Source organism: Neoarius graeffei, chromosome 1 (genome assembly GCF_027579695.1).
Source record: "Neoarius graeffei isolate fNeoGra1 chromosome 1, fNeoGra1.pri, whole genome shotgun sequence".
Classification (NCBI taxonomy): Eukaryota; Metazoa; Chordata; class Actinopteri; order Siluriformes; family Ariidae; genus Neoarius; species Neoarius graeffei.
The window spans coordinates 22,041,162-22,047,161 of NC_083569.1; the positions used below are offsets into that span (position 1 = coordinate 22,041,162).

The 6,000-nt window shown below is 40.8% G+C and overlaps 1 non-coding gene across 1 annotated transcript; it reads right to left on the minus strand.

Moving 5' to 3' along the window:
* Positions 1 to 3,133: 3,133 nt before the first annotated feature.
* Positions 3,134 to 3,247, minus strand: LOC132896370 (U5 spliceosomal RNA). Its single transcript, XR_009656009.1, has one exon. It is a non-coding gene; the product is annotated as a U5 spliceosomal RNA (small nuclear RNA).
* Between the last annotated feature and the right edge of the window lie 2,753 nt (positions 3,248 to 6,000).

Genomic DNA, 6,000 nt, shown 5'->3' on the forward strand with positions numbered 1-6,000 from the left:
ACAGCGATGGCGAGCAGTCAGCCCAGCACTGCGCTTTCACATTGGAAATACAGCCATTACTTTTCATTACTTGAAATAAAAGGCAAGAGTGTTTACGTGCAATGCACATTATGTCGAGGAACAAAGCGTTTGTCCTCGTCAGTGGCCAGTAATTAGTAACATAATTTTAATAACTACAAAAATATATTACATTTGATAGATGTCTTATCTCACATTGTCCCACAAAAATATTAATATAGTGTAGATAACATTACTAATTGGTTCTGTTAAGTGTCCATTTCAGTCTTTAAACACATTTAACATTCACTTTTATTATGATTACACTAATTGAATTTGATTTTTTTTTTGAGGGGGAACAAAATGTAACTGAATAATTACTTTCTCTGGTAATTAGTTACTTTTATGACAAAGTAACTCCGTTAGTAATTCAGTTACTTTTTGGGAAAAGTAACTAGTAACTATAACTAATTACTTTTTGAAAGTAACATGCCCAACACTGGTCTTACCTGGCTCAGCTGCCCCACTGCCTTTGCTAGTACCTGCTGCATCATCCGAATCTTTTTTTTTAAATATTTATGCAGTGAGCCCCTGAGTCTCTTGGTTTCTTCCTCTCTTTTTTTCTTTTCTTTTCTTTTCTGTGCTCCTGACTTGTGCATGTTGGCAAATGGCACGCACGCTGATTGTCGAAGCGCTATGATCAAACAATGTCGTTTTTTTCCCCTTAATCAAAGAGTCAGACCAAACCATTTTTGCATTGGGGTGGTAGGGGGTTCTTGATGCCTTTTTCAAAGACAATAAAGGCAAAAGATCTAGAAATCATTTATTAAATGCAAATATAGCACATTTCTCCCCCAAATCAACACATTTTGAAATGAAATAAAATAATCACAACTTCATGAGAGCCCAGTTCTGCCCCCCCCATTCCTGGGCCCGGGACAACATACCCGTTTGTCCCCCCCTGTCGGCGGGCCTGCCCGAGATAATGACATAATTAATTCAGGATCTCGAGAAAACAACACAGCTAATTCGAGATCTCGAGAAAACAAAACTGTTATTTCGAGATCTCGAGAAAACAAAACAATTATTCCGTGATCTCGAGAAAACAAAACAATTATTCCGTGATCTCAAGAAAACAAAACAATTATTTCATGATCTTGAGAAAACAGCTGAGAAATGGTTCATTCAGGTATGCTAAGAGACTTGTGATATGCTGACTTTGGGGCTATTTCTCATTCTGTATAGACGCAACTTTGGTCATTAGAATGTCTGGAATAATCGATCACCTAATAAGGCAATATTTTGATCAGGGGTTGACACAGGGAGAGATTGAATTAAGTCTTTTAATAAGGGATAATTTCAAAATTAGTCCATGGCACCTCTGCAGAAGACTGGCCCGGCTTCGTCTCTACCGACGGAGATACAGTGATCCAGCTGAGATTATGAAATAATTGTTTTGTTTTCTCGAGATCTCAAAATAACGGTTTTGTTTTCTTGAGATCTCGAATTAGTTGTGTTGTTTTCTCGAGATCCTGAATTAATTATGTCGTTATCTCGGGATAACAAGGTGAATAAAAAAAGATTATATGAAGGGCCTCTCGCGGCTTCCGTAGGAAAAATGTAAACAAACTGTCAGCATATCTTCAACAACATACTCCACCACAAGTCTCCTAACCTCCTGAGGCTGAAGGAGCATCTCAGAGCAGGCGAACGTTAATTTTGGCTGCTTTGTGATTTTATCGCCACTCTCATCCTCCGCTTGCTTCCTTCATGTTACTGTGGCACCTCTGTGAATGTTTAGTTAAATTCTCATCTCATCATCTCTAGCCGCTTTATCCTGTTCTACAGGGTTGCAGGCAAGCTGGAGCCTATCCCAGCTGACTACGGGCGAAAGGCAGGGTACACCCTGGACAAGTCGCCAGGTCATCACAGGGCTGACACATAGACACAGACAACCATTCACACTCACATTCACAGTCAATTTAGAGTCACCAGTTAACTTAACCTGCATGTCTTTGGTGGAAACCAGAGCACCCAGAGGAAACCCATGCGAACACGGAGAGAACATGCAAACTCCACACAGAAAGGCCCTCGCCGGCCACGGGGCTCGAACCCGGACCTTCTTGCTGTGAGGTGACAGCGCTAACCACTACACCACTGTGCTGCCCCGTTTAGTTAAATTACTGGTACTATTTTGGGAAGTGGACAGTTCTTTAGGTTTAGCACACAAAGTGCATCTGACTACGATGTTCTTCACATCCTTATTTTTCACAAACTTAAAGTAATGGGCATATGCCCATCTGGATAATGTGCTATCCGACATTAGATCAGCTGCAGGTTCACTCATCTCTCGCTCCTGTCTGACTAGCCTAAAGGAAAAGGCAGTGAAACATTTTGCGCGGACGTTTCACCTCTGCTGATCTCATGTGATTTTGGCGAATTTGTTTGAAGGAAAAAAAACCCCACCACTTCATTCCAGGTTAAAAATGCATTGTAACGCGCATTACTGACATTTGTACCGAGTAAAATATTACCAAATTTTTTCTGTAATGCCTTACATTACCGCGTTACTGCAAAAAGCAATGCATTACAGTAATTCGTTACTTTTGTAACGCATTACTCCCAACACTGATTATTTGCTGCCTTCCAAATGCATCCATCTCTGACACCAAAGACAGCATTTTGAAACTCATGTCCAAGCATAAAACTATCAAACGTATTGTTGTGCATGTGGGAGCAAATGATGTTTTCAGAGAACAGCTGTTTGTCCAAGATGATTTCAGAAAACTTTTTTCTGATCTCTATAAAACTAGAATACAATCTTTTATCAGTGGCCCACTCCCTGCAAGGGGAAGCTTTGTATTTACTAGACTCTTCAGTCTTAACACCTGGCTTGGAAAAACTTATTTTTTATTTGGTATAAACTTCATAGACAATTTTAACCTTTTCTGGAATCGCAGAGAATTCTTCAAGCCAAATAGCACTGAACTCTGATTGGGTAGAAAGGTAAGAAAGGTAAACACAGCTAGACCCCGCCCCCAACAGCTGGATCCTTTTGAAGAGAGACGTCACCGTGTGTGTGTGGTTTCCATGCAAAAGGCTCGATATTTCTAACATTTGACCATGAAACATGTCCAGCTCTACCAGAGCAAAGCCTGCAAAAATAAGCTGAGCTCATTAACATCCCTCTCCCCGGAAATGTTTAGTAAAAGGTGAAAGATTTGTGGTCAGTGCAGAGAAACCTGAGCTGCACTGAACACTGGATCAGGTTAGTGACACTGGATTGGAGGCTGTGAGACTCTCAGCGCTGCCGCTGTGATGCTTGGAGTTGTGGCTGAGGAGCTCATTACGGAAACACCTGGGATCTCCTTTAAAAGGAGGAGCCTTTGGGAAATGGCGGGGGCTTGGAGCTCATCACCTGCTGGCTTGGGTTTGGTTATTTGTTATGGCTTTGTTTTATATTTGTTTTTTCTTTCATGTTACAGCTCTTCACTCCACTATCATCACATGCTTGCACTGTCTAACACTACTGATTAATTGCCTTACTCACACCATGCATTCATTTTGTAAATATTTCTATTTTCTTTAAGTAAATGAATTAAGATCTTCAGTCTCTGTCCTTGTCCTCCTTCCTTTGTTGTGATTTGTGAATCAGTCGGAACACTAAGTCATATCAGAAGGCGCGGTCACGTGACTGCAGCTGTGTGAGCTTTGAACCCTGACATTACAAAAGTATAAGTTTAGAAACACAAGCAAATGAGACCAACATACAGACAAACAAATCAAAGCACCTTTCAATGAAGTATTAAACTTGGATGAGCCAGCAGCAATATTTCTTTAAAAATATTCTGATCACTGGACTGAAAACCTAAATAATTATTGACAACATTTTCCTGGGGCTCGAGGCAAAAATATTCGCTTGTGCTACATCCTAAGGCAAAGTTTAATTTTATAAAATTGAGAGCATCATTATTAGATCTTAGATGCCTCTAAACTTTAAGCTAACACTATTTGTTATCTCTAAAAATGTATTTTCATCGGCGAGCAGCTGCTTATATTGTTTCTATTGTAGACTGGGTCTGTATGTGATTATATATGACACTGTAATATAGGAGACCTGACCAGTCTGATGAGTTTGTTGAACATCCCATTCCATAAGCATGAGGTAAAGAATAACACACAACATTTTTACTCCACCTAAGTGCTTTCCATACCACATTTTCCTGCCTTCCTGTGATGCTACTGTTCAGGCTGCCAAATAATTTATTCCATTGGATTTGTGATGTTGAAGCTTCTATTCTGAGGGCAGATAAGTTTCTCTTCTTGACCATATTACGCCTCTCCATGTCGTAAAGTCAAGGAGCAAGGCCTCTAAACCGATAATATTTAGGATTGTGATATTTAAATGACAATGGTTTTCACCCACCACATTTATCAGTGCCCAATCATTCTTACGCTGTGATTGGCAAGATACAAACGTTTCATGAATCACACGTGAACTGTCATACGGTGATTTCTACACTTTGATCTGCGCTGGTTTCTACGTTAGATTGATAAATGAGGGTCATTGCGTCGTCCTCGTTAGTATAGTGGCCAGTATCTCCCCCTGTCACGTGGAAGACCGGGGTTTGATTCCCTGATGGGGAGGCTTCAAAAATGTATTAACTTAGGCAGCAGGGGGATGTAGTGGTTTGCACTGTAGCCTCACAGCAAAAAGGTTCTGGGTTTGAGGCTGGTGGGGGCCTTTCTGTTACCCCCTTTCCACCAAATCAGTTCCAGGGCTGGTTCACAACTCGCTCAACTCGCGAGCCAGCTGAGAACCAGTTTGCTTTTCCATAGCTTGTGGTGCTAAGGGAAGCCACGTCATTACATCGCTGTATACATCAGTTACATCGTTGTATACGTCAGTTATGTCGCTACGTTTGCATAAACCTTGGCGCGAATATCGAAGCAAAAACAACACGGAAGAAGCAGCAATAACAATAATAATGGATGACTTCACGTTTGTATAGCTGCTGCTTCTCGTCGCGGAACCGCTTTTTCTGGCCCCAGAGTCAGTTCTTTGTCAATGGAAACAGAAAACCCAGTTCCAAACTAAGCACTGGCTCCGAACCAGTCCTGGAACTGCTTTGGTGGAAAAGGGGCATGTCTGGAGTTTGCATGTTCTCCCTGTGTCAGCTCTGTAGTTAAGTTAACATGGGCTGGTCTTGGGCTGAAGTGCCCTTGAGCAAGGTACTTCAAGGAGATACACAGAACCATGGCCTCACTTTTTGTTTTTAAATGTCTTGAGACCTCAAGAATGGCATAGGAATAGTTTTAAGCAGTAACATATCATGATCCAGAGCATTTTTTAAGGATTTTCCACTAGGAGACCAACTGGTCTGGGCAATACAATCACAGGCCCCAGAGTCCATGTGGCTGCACCGCTGCGGCATATTCTGTGATGCAAAATGGTTCACCAGTCACCATACAGACAAACACACTACAGTGACTACACAGCTATCAAGAGCAATTACCAAGCACAAATGTTATGTCAAAGACACTCAAAGTTACACAGTAATGACATCGGATTCTGACATCAGCCATCTCAGTAACCAAATTTTAGTTTTGTTTTTCTTAACCAACATGATCTTGTGTGTATATAGCTCATAACATAGATCTTCGTTTTCCTTGTTAAATGTATACTTACATGGTACTTGGTTAATTAATTGCAACTGATTGAACCAAATGATAAAATTTGGTCTCCCAGTGAAGCTGGTTTAGCATTTGGTCTCCCAGTAACTATGTTAAAAAATGCTCTGTATAGCCAGCCTCTCTTGTTTTATTTCTTTACCGTTGCTATACTGTTTCCTTATGTTGGACAAAACAGACACAGAAAGAGAATAGCTCTGGCCTGATGAGTAGAGTCAGGGCACTGATTTTATTCACAAATTCGATTTCACCATTGCTGAGACAAGAAAACAAAAAAAACCACATTGGAAAAATAATATCATTTTGAAAAGT